Here is an 11509-nt window from a genome sequence, read left to right as displayed (position 1 = left end):
CCTTTGTGCTCCCAACCTTTCAACACTTCATAACCCTAGATGACGTGGTGTGGTCTTTGGCCCTAGAACCTATGAATGATGAGAACCTGAACCTTATAATTTGTTAATTCCCATGACTTTCGGCCACAACTGGGCAATTTGTGCAGTCTTCGCTCACGGACGGGTCATAAGGTGGCACATTTGGAATATCGCTTCTCACACATCAAGGACTAGAATAAGAAGTTTTTCTTTATTTCTGGGACATGCTAGGAGTTCCCTATGGGAGAAGCAAGGCTTGGTGAGTTCCTGGTTCATGCCATATGGGGGAGCATTATGGATGGGAATTCTCTCGACGTGACCCTTTCTCCAAGGGAAATAGGTTGTTTGGACTTCGTTTACTCATGGGTCAAGGAGAACTCAGAGGCTACTTGGTCCGATGCTCTCTTTACTAGGGAGAACATAGACCATTTCTTGGTTTCTCCAAATCGGCAACGATTTGTCAGATGCCCGTCTTGTAGTGTCCGAGAAGAAATTCCTACTCGCAATAAAAAAGGCTTGCTTTTTCCCCTTCAAAACAGGAACAGAAGAAGCCCCGTCCTTCGCGAGCATGTACTTGTGAATCTGGAAAGGCTCGTTATCAGGCACGTCTAGAAAGTGATGTCGTTGGCTCGAGTGGGCATCTGGCATTGCTGCAGTGGCCCACTGTACCCCCGCAAAGGAGTCCAGCTCCGAGCAGGGTCCTAGTGCCCTTCTTGACCACTTGATAGAAATACTTAATCAAGGGGCAAAAGATATCAGGGCAGAACTTAGGTTTTCTCAAAACCCGTGACTGAGTGGCTTTAGAGTTGCTTGCAACCGATCAAGTTCTGGTCGTGAGCTCAGTACCCTGGAGGAAGGGGCTTCGTGCTACCTCGAACAAGCACCCTGCCTAGACCTAACACTCAAGCACATGGACAATCACTACCACCAAGTCCTAGTCATATCGTTGGGGTCTCTCGCAAAGGAGAGGGGGGGGACATAGGTTCGATGTATCCCATGTTTTTCATTTCTATTCTCGGCTTGGCTGTCGGGATGTCATTATGGGAGTTTGGGACCCCGTCTTCAAGGTCAAGCAACTCAAATGAGGTGGGTAGAAATGGCAGGGAAGAAGAACAAGTCCTTCCTGCAAACCGCCTTCTCCTCGAGGACCTAAGGTCGTGTCAGACAAACTTTCCTCAGTTCTTCCTACCATTCCCAGGTTGGAGATGCAAGAGGTGTATCCCGATGTCTGCACTCCTTCTGTGGAGGCCTCACCAATTTTTGGGTTCGGTGGGGGAGATGTCATCAATGCTTTTGTCATTTCCTCTGGTTCAGTGTCCCTTTGTAGGAAGGTCCTTTGAAGAAGGTGGGAGGCCAAAGAGTGGCCACAAATGGAGTGGATCCCACGTTTCTCCTTGCCTAGAACATTATAGGAGTATGTTGCTTCCTTCCTGGCCGTGTTGGCAACGAGTCCCTAGAAGGCGCCTATTTCTTCTCGCAAGGCCTCCTCTGTATCTACCCCGCAAGAGGGCTACTCCTAAGACCCGCTCTTTTAGTAAACTATGCTCAATCTCCATGGCTTCCTTTCAACGGTAGGTTCCTTTGTTTTCGTGTCGCGTCCTTCCCATCATACCACCTAAATGTTGTTTTGGTGTCATAGGGGGTTCACCCTCTAGCAGCTTGGGTTGTCCGCTGCCATGCTCAAGTGAAGAAATAGGTTCTTTCCTCCTATTTGTTTATGGAGGGGGCTAGGTGAGCCGTTGAGTGGTTAGAGACGGAAATGAGGAAGTGGGCAGCCACTTGTTCTGAGTTGGGTGCCCTTCTTCATCTTCTAGAAGCGGAGTTGGACAACCTCTATCATCAGTTCATGGTTGAGTGAGAGTAGTTGGCATGGGACTCCTTTGAGGAGAGTCTTCTGAGGGATAGGCGGGACTACGAGCTTGACCTTAATGATGGTCTGATGAATGATCTAAGTAGGGAGAAGGATCATGAAACTAGGTACTACAAGAAAGCCTTGCGAGGTGAGGTGCTTCACCGTGAACTCCAATCAGAGTTCCAAGCCAACCGTAGTGAGGTGACTCTTAAGAAGACTTGACTCGAGGCCGCTATAGAGGAACTTAGGATTCATAAGGAGGAGCGATCTCGTCATGATGCGGACTTGGCAGACTTGTGAGGGGAGCTCACTGTGTCTCGGAAGGAGGTCATACAACTCTCGTCCCAAATTATGGCAACTCATCGTGTCCGCAATCTAGCATGGGGCAATGGGTTTAGCTCTTGGTCACGAGTTTCCAAGGGATCATTTATTGGATTAGCTAGATACTAACTTGAGTATCTTGTAGTTAGAGACTGTGTAATCGAGCACCAATGCTTATCAATGGTTAGACTCTATAGGCACCGAATTGATGCCTGATGTCTGGGCTCTGAACTCAGGCAATCGTTTCATATTTACTGTACTTTCATTTGTGTCATTCCCTGGATAGCTTTGCCTTGAGTCATTGCTTTTGTTTGAACCTCTTTTGTTGTCCTTTTATTGGTTGTATTAGATGGGCATTACTAACACTCGACTTTGATTTTGGCAGGAGAGTTGTTGGACCATGCTGGCGAGGGCTAACACCTTTGTGTGAGTGGTGTTGTAACACCCGGACCCAAATTGGTATAGTTGGACTTTAGATTTTTTTAGATTTTTATTTATTTATTTATTGGAGCTTAATATTTAAAGTTTTTATTTTACGGACTTGAGTAGTGATTTTTTTTTATTTTTGATATGATTTAGTCTATTTAAAAATAGTTATGGTTTATTTTAAAATATTTTGGGATAATTATATTATCCAGTATTAAACTTCATAAGTTGTTTTCATTAATAAATAAGTTAGATTTTTAAATGTTTTTAGTCGAAGTTATCAAATGGACATTGACGATTTTAGAAAAAGATGATATATTTTAAGGTTATGGAATTTTAGGTTTTGAGGAATTAAGTAGGTTATTTTAGAAGTTTATGATTAAATATCGAAATAAGTGGTTGATTGGAAATTTACGGGAATTACTTGATTATTTGATAGGTGACGATTGTTAATTGTTCGACATTTTGAGGAAAATTCTGAAAAGTTAAGAAGTCTAGGTAAGCGGGGTTCCTATGCTAGACTTTGCATTAAATAAAATGAACTGAGGTCCTTTTTGGAAAATGTGCATGTTCTGCTATGAAAAGAAATTTGAAAACAACCTCAGATCTTTGTTCTGCATTACTCATGAGATTCTGTTTAAGAAGAACGTATTTTCTGTCATGACTGGTGTAGACATGAGCTTATTTTTTTGACATTCTGTTTCTGAACTTTGAAAAAGAGAGCGAATATTAAATTTTGTGCATAAAGTATGTTTTGTGATCTGATTCTGTTCTGTTCTGTACTCTGTTATGATGTGGCCTCTGAAAAACTTTGGCATGACTCTCTGATTCTGAATTTGATTCTGTTTCCACTCTGTTCAGTTACGGCCCTGCTACGGGTAATAATAGTGGATACGGCCCAATCACGGGTTACAATAGTGGATAGGGCCCAACCACGGGTAATAATAGTGGATACGGCCCAACCACGGGTTATAATAGTGGATACGGCCCAACCACGGGTAATAATAGTGGATACGGCCTTGCCACGGGTTAGAGTAGTGGTCTCTGTTTTGAGTGCACACCTTGGTGACAGAGTGTTTCATGTTCTGCTTGGCTATCCGCAGATGCACAACCCTACTACGGGGATTATACATGGCCTCTATTCTGATATAATGTTCTGATGATGATGATGATCATTTATGCTATGCCAAAGAATATTTTGAATGAAATTATTTCTAAATCTTCGCTTTGCTATTTTGATAACATGTTCTGCTTCCGCACTCTGAAAATGAAAATGTTTTGTTCTGCATTCTGATTTCTGTAACTGCTCATGTTTATACACTGGTATATGTTCTCTGCTTACTAAGTTATTGATAACTCACCCCTTATCTCCATATATTTTTCAGATAATTTTGATGGTTCAGTTGGAGAACAAGAATAGGAAGTTTTAGCAAGGTGTGATGATCGAAGTGGAATAAGTACCTGAGGATACAAGTGCTTATTTGAGAGTCGTTGTTAGTAAACTGATTTTATTTTTAAGTTATTTTTTTATCTGATGAGTTAAAGATAATTTCGATGGACTTTATAGTTGTATTATTTAAGTTGATTTTAGGTATTAAGAGTTAACTCTCCGGACCTCCGGGAACGGGGCGTTACAGGTGTTGTCCTTTGTGTTGCCAAGTACAAGTGTAGTGACCACTCGGCTTTAGTTTGGCGGGAGAGTTGCTCTGCATAGCTGGAGAGGAGTAACACTCTCGTGTAAGTGGTGTTATCCTTTGTGTTGTCAAGTGTGAGTGTAACGACCACTCGACTTTGATTCAGAGGGAGAGTTGCTCGATCGCATTTAAAAAGACTAACATTCTTGTGTAAGTAGTGTTATCCTTTGTGTTGCCAAGTAAGAGTATAGCAACCACTCGGCTTTGGTTTAGCGGGAGACTCGACCGCACTGGTGAGGATGAACACCCTTGTGTAAGTGGTGTTCTTCTTTGTGACACCAAGTGCAAGTGTAGTGACCACTCGACTTTGGTTCGGAAGTAGAGTTGCTTGACCTCGCTAAGGAGGACTAACACCCTTGTGTATTTGGTGTTATCCTTTGTGTTGCTAAGTGCGAGTGTAGCGACCACAAAACTTTAGTTAAGTGGGAGAGATGCTCGACCGCATTGGTGAAGACTAACACCCCTGTGCAAGTGGTGATGTCCTTTTTGTTGTCGAGTGCGAGTCTAGCGACCACTAATGCCCTTGTGTGAGTGGTGTTGTCTTTTGTATCGCTAAGTGTGAGTGTAACGACCACTCGACTTTCTTTCGGAGGGAGAGATGCTCAACCGCACTGGTAGATTCGAGTGCAATGGTTGTCCAGTTCATTGGGTTGCCGAGCGAGAGACAATATCTGAAAGAAAGTCAACTTCATTACATTTTCAAGTTACATTTGATGGCTTAAGCAAAATATTTCCTGAGATGTTTGTTGTTCCACGGGCGAGGCAACTCCTTTCCTTCCCCGTCCTTAAGGCAGTATGATCCTGGTTTGTGACTAGCTGTAACCACATATGACTCTTCACACCGAGGGCCGAGCTTTCCTTCTGTCAGTGTTGTTGCTCCCATTTCTTTTAGTAACAGGTCTCTTACCTTGAACATCCTAGGATTGAGTCTCTTGCTAAAGTAGTGCTTTGTCTTTCTTCCATGGGCAGTCGTCCTTATTTTTGCCTCTTCCCTCCTTTCCTCTTGCAAATCCTGGTTCTCTTCTAGCCCTCTGTTATTCAACTATTCATCGTAGTGTTAGACTCTATAGCTTGGTTTCCCGATCTCTACTGGTATTACCGTTGCGCTTCCGTAGGCCATAATGAGTGGGGTTTCCCCCATCGGGTCTTTGTGATCATCTTGTATGCCCACAAGACTCCTAGGAGTTCTGCGGCCCATGCTCCTCTTTTACTCTCAATTCTTTTCTTCAAAATACCAAGCATAGTTTTGATAGTAGCCTCAACTTGTCCATTAGCTTAGGGATGACCCGGAGAAGAGTATCTGACCTTGATTCCGAGTTTCGTGCACCAGTGAGGATAATGGTCGAAATCAAACTATCGCTCGTTGTCTAAGATTATGTTCCAAGGTATCCCAAATCTTCACACTATGGTTTTCTAGAGGAATTTAGTGATGTTGCTCGGCGTGATTGTTGACAAAGCTTTCGCCTCCACCCACTTCGTGACATAATCCACAGCATTGATAGCGAACTTTATCCCGCCTTTGCTACAGGCATGGATCCCACGATGTTGACCCCCCACTATGTAAAAGGCCAGGTTGTGGTGATTGACGTTAAAGAATTCTTCTGCGTCCCTAAGGGCATTTTGCGCACTTCTTAAAGAATTCTTTTGTCCCTAAGGGCGCATGCCCAATGGTAGCCCACCCTCAGGACCTTTCTTGCTAGAGCCCTTCCCCTAGAGTGGTTCCTGCATACCCCTTCGCGTATCTCTGTCATCATGTATTGCGCTTCTTCTAACGAAATGCACCTTAGAGGAGGCTAAGCGAAACTTCGCTTGTATAATATCCTATTCGTGAGAGTGAATCGAGCTACCCTACTCCTTACTTTTCTCCCTTCCCACTTCTCTTCGGGGAATTTTCCGCTAGTCAGATACTTCATAACACCAAGCACCCTTTCAAGGGTTCTTGAACTTATCCTTGATATTACGTGTCCAACTGAGGGGGTTTTTAGTGTCTTCGTCATCACTTCCCATGATGGGTTGACTCATACATGCCCGAAGTGAATCTTGCTAATTTGTCTGCCTTCTAGTTATCTTCTAGTGGCATCTACTTGATGTCAAACTACTGAAAGTGGTCGCTCTTTTCCCATACTTGCTGCTAGTACATCTTCAATTTTTCTCCTTTTACTAGGTATTCTACCATTACTTGGTTGACTTCAACTTGTGAATCTACCCATACATCAAGGGATGGTCCTCATCAAATTTTGAGGATGAAATTCCTAATAAGGAAGGGAGGATGTGAGAAATGCCCAATGCAAAGGGACAAACCACATTCTAAGGGCAAGTGGAAGGCAAAGAATAGAGCATTTCCTTGGAAAGATGGAAAACGAGGCAGTGGTAGCCTACAAAGTGCTGCTAGTTCCAACAGGACGAGCAGCACTATGTGGAAGGCCAGACTGAGACACCTCAGCACAGGGTGAAACAAATGATTTTTCACCCGGAGTCTGTCAAGCAAGAAAAGGCTAGTAACTTAGGTGAAAGACGAGATATGCGCCTAGGGTGAGTAATGGTCAAAGACAAGACCTATACGGATGTAAGGGCTTTCTGGGATAACATGAAAATACTCAAAAGGTAGCAATGTTGTATGTAGAGGCTCATAGTCCACCTGAAAGGTCATATATGGAGCAAATTTGCGGAAGGAAAATTACGACTTTGCAGGCCATATCATCTAAACCCAAAGGTATGGGACTGCAGACTGTACTAAAGACAAACTGTAGGAATGTGTGTGCCTTGTTCTGTTAGCTTGTCTCTATCATCTTGTAGATGGATGGCTGAGACTGAAGGGGTTATATTCAAACATGCCTAGAGTTAGAAGTGTGTCAGAAGGACATCTGACTATCCCACCCAATAAAAGAGATTAGACAAGAGACAAAATCTCACTTTTGAGATCATACGCATTGGAGTTTCTTTGTTGTCAAAGTCTTCAAAGAAAGCAAGTAGCTTCAAATAGGGCAGTGGAGGGAGCTGTATCAGCACCACCGTAGTATTTTTAATATTGTTGAGGTAGGTTAACTTCTAAGACAATACTAGGAATGTGGGGAAAACGTTGGGGGTATGTTGTAAGGTCTAGCCATGCATATTATATAACTTTCCCTCATTATTTTTATGAAATTAATATACATTTTCTTCATTATATTTATGAATTATCTTTACACTGTGACTTTGAGATGAAGAGTTTGAATGGTTCAAATTGATGGTGTTGTGGATTTCGGGTATGTGAGTCTTACCGTATGTCAATCATCATGGACGGGTTGAGGAGCCCCCGTGCCATTCCTATGACACGTTGCCACAAGTTTCACACGAAGAGTAATGGTCCTTGTGATGATCGAGGTGGAACACTTTCGTATTGGCCTCACTTGATAGATAGGATGATAGATTCTCTGGACGTATCCTGTGTGGTTTCTTCGAGTCCGTTGACTAGGTAGAATGTGTCCCCGAGCCAATCTAGTATATCTCGGTGTGTGTGATGGACGATTTGAAACAGGCAAGTCAATTTGCACGTTGGCTGAGTGGGAGTAAGTCTCCGGGTCGAGCGGTGAAGTGATTCCTTGTAGAATTTATATGATTAGTTTTATGTGCTTGAGAAGAGGGTGGTTCCTCGCCTCAATGGTAAATATGTGTACTTGAGATTTGTACATAGGGTAACTCCTCAGAGAGTGATTCCTCACCATACTTATATACTCGTATTTTATTCATAGAGTAGTTCCTCACCATAGCTATGAATGCATGTGTTTTTTCCTAGAAGGTGATTCTTCGCCATGCACAAATATATGCATTCACAGATCCTTTAAATGAAACCGTGTATTACATCTTCATACGCATTGTCTTTCATTAGCAGTTTTTTCATAGCTGTTTAACCTACTTATCAAAACCATAGACTTTGATGCAACGGTAGCCCCTAGAGTGGTCCCCAAGGAGGAAGGACCGATCCTACCCAAGCAATAGTAATGGAGGCCTACCTCTGTTAGTAGTCATTTGTATTATTTTTGGAGATGTAATATGTAGTCAGGCGACAAATTATGTTTGGTTTGTCATATCTCGATGTAGAAAATGAATAGATGGTATTATGTAATATTATTTTGGAAGTGGTAGTGACATATGGATATTTGTGAATGACTGAACCAACTTATGGTTTAGACCTCTGGTACAAATAGAATTTAGTCTTCGACTAAACCTTTACTTATTCCACTGCGATTTGTGCATACATGTTTATTGTGCTTAGACGTGCACTTTCTTGTAAAAATTGCCTATTCCTAATCTAAATTCGGGGTGCTGCCAACCAACTGGAACCCTTGGCACCACGGATTCTCACCAAGTCCTTTACTAAGGAATGGGGCGCCATAGGGATCTACGTGAGACGACTATAGAGCTTTCGGCCATGTGCCCATTGGTCACACTCATGGGTACAGGTGGGGCAAGCTCTCAAACTGTTGGTGCATTTTTCTGTTGAGGTGGATGCCAACAGTTTGGTCCAATGAGCCACAATGGTACTCGAAGGGTGCTATGTTCCTTAGAATGCTCATCTATGGCTTTGTACAATAAATGAGAGAAAGAGATACAAAAAGCGATAGACACTAGAATTTATGTGGTTGTGCATTAAGAATTATGTCCATGAATCTTTTCGAGGTAAAATCCACTATATGAATGGTGATGATGCAAGCTCTCATGACTTTTTATGCTCTCTATTATAGTGCATCAAAGGGTGGACTAGAGGTTGTAGAAGATGAAGATGGCTCTTGAAGTTTGGAATAAATCCCCTTTACTAATTGTGTATTCCACCTTTGTGGATGGCGTGTTCTCCCCTTTAGTCTAGTTTTCCCTCTGCTTTATGTTTACCTCCTTGTCAAATTTAGTTAAGTCTTATCCTTATGTGTCAACCCCAACTTTATTCTTGTCAATTGGCTAGCTTTAGGGGATGTTTGAAAATAGTTTTCATTTCATCTCATCTCATCCAATGACTGATAGTGATGCTATTTGTATTATTCCTTCCGCTGAAGAAATTCACGAAGCATTGGTTTCTATTCCCTCTAACAGTGTACCGGGTCTAGATGGTTTCAGCTCAGCATTCTATAAGAAATGTTGGGATATTGTTCAAGCTGATGTTATGGACACTATATCGGAAGTTTTTCAAGAAGGTAAGTTGTCCAGATTTTACTCATCTTCATACTTGGTTTTAATCTTGAAAATTGATAATCCTACGGGATTTGATAAATTTAGACCTATTAGTCTTTGTATGGTGTTTTACAAAATTTGTTCAAAAGTGATAGTGAATCGGTTAACTCCTCTCCTTTATAAAATGATATCTCCAGAACAAGGCGCATTTATCCTTGGTAGAAGTATTTTTGAGAACATAAGTCTTACTCAGGAAATAGTTCAGTCTATTCATAAGAAGGTCCATGAGGGGAATGTGATGCTAAAATTGGATATGGCGAAGACATATGATCGTGTTAATTGGCCTTTCCTATTGGAAGTTCTTCGTTCATTTAGTTTTTCTTCACAAGTCTGTGCGTTGTTCAGTGAATGTATTTCTACTCCCTGGTTTTCTATCATGTTGAATGGCACTACTAAATGTTTTTTCAAAAGTGGGCGCGGCTTGAGACAAGGGGACCCTTTGTCTCCTTATTTGTTTATTATTTTGCTGGAAGTTTTATCTCGACTGATTAAGCAAAATGTGGTTGAGCATAAATTTGGCCACTTTTCACAAACTCGTGGCACTTATTTGTTATCTCACCTCATGTATGCGGATATGCTGTTATTTACACTAATGGTGGTCGAAGCTCTATCCATTAACTTTTAAAAATTTTGGCTACATATGAGGAGTGGTCTGTTCAAGCAATTAGCAAAGAAAATATGGCTATGTTTTTCTCAAATAAAATATCCATTGCTCATAAACGACATCAGAAGAGAATTACTGGTTTTTCTAATGGGAGTTTTCCTTTCAAATATTTGGGAGTCCCATTATTTTGGGAAGGCTTAAAATTGCGGACTTGGAGGATCTTGTTAACAAAGTGAGTAAGAAAATTAGTGTCTAGAAAAAGAGGTTATTGTCTATGGGTGGTAGATTAATTTTACTACGACATGTTCTTGCCAGTATGGTATTGCATTCTTTTGCGTTTTTACAGGTTCCAAAAGCCATAATTTCTTCTTTAAATAGATTGATGAGTTCTTTTTTTGGGGGAGAAAGTGAAGGAAGAGGCAAGCGAAAATGGGTTGCTTGGAATCAAATTTGTCGTCCTATTGCGGAAGGGGGTTCAAGAATTAGAAACTTGGATGATATGCATAGAGCCCTTCATTTAAAATTTGCATGGAAATTGATTGTAACGCCCCAATAGAAGACCCAAATCACATGGCCTATACCCCAAAAGGACTAGTCAATGATATAATTGGAGCCCCATTAGAACCTTATAAAGAGCAAGAACTTCTCATTCCCAAGCAATGTGGGATCCCATACACTACCTACCCTTATCCATATCATATAGGGTATCACAATCTACCCCCCTTAAATTCCAGATATCCTCGTCGGGCCTGTCCATTGTAGATGACATGGCTCAAGTCCCACATTTCTGGTTGGGATAGGCTCTGATACCATTTGTAACACCCCAATAGAATGCCCAAACCACATGGCCTATACTCCAAAACGGCTAGTCAATGATACAATTGGAGTCTCATTAGAATCTTATAAAGAGCAAGAACTTCTCATTCCCAAACAATATGAGATCTAATACACCACCTATCCTTATCCGTATCATATGGGGTATCACATTGATGAATGAGGATTCTCTCTGGGCTAGTTTTTTCCGATCCAAATATCTTGGGAATAGGCCTATGATATTGTTAGGCCATCAAAAGGGGTCTTGATTTTGGCGGATGATAGCAAATTGCATTCCTCTTGTTTTGAATAACTCCAAATGGAAAATAAATGAGAGGCATGTGTTCTTTTGGTATGATATGTGGTTGGATAAGGGGATCCTTGCTGATAACTTTTTGGTGGAGGAGCAACCTCTATTAAAAGTAAAGGATTGTCATATCAATAATGGCTGGAATATGGATTTGATAGACAGTATGGTGGGAATAGAAATTGCGGATAATATCATAATTGTGGTTAGCAAATGTAAGGAAGGAACATATGTGTTAATATGGACTAAATTTGAGAGTGGTGCGTTTA

Source organism: Juglans regia, chromosome 10 (genome assembly GCF_001411555.2).
Source record: "Juglans regia cultivar Chandler chromosome 10, Walnut 2.0, whole genome shotgun sequence".
Lineage (NCBI taxonomy): Eukaryota > Viridiplantae > Streptophyta > Magnoliopsida > Fagales > Juglandaceae > Juglans > Juglans regia.
The sequence above is the reverse complement of the archived record's forward strand: the minus strand, read 5'-3'. Positions refer to the sequence as shown.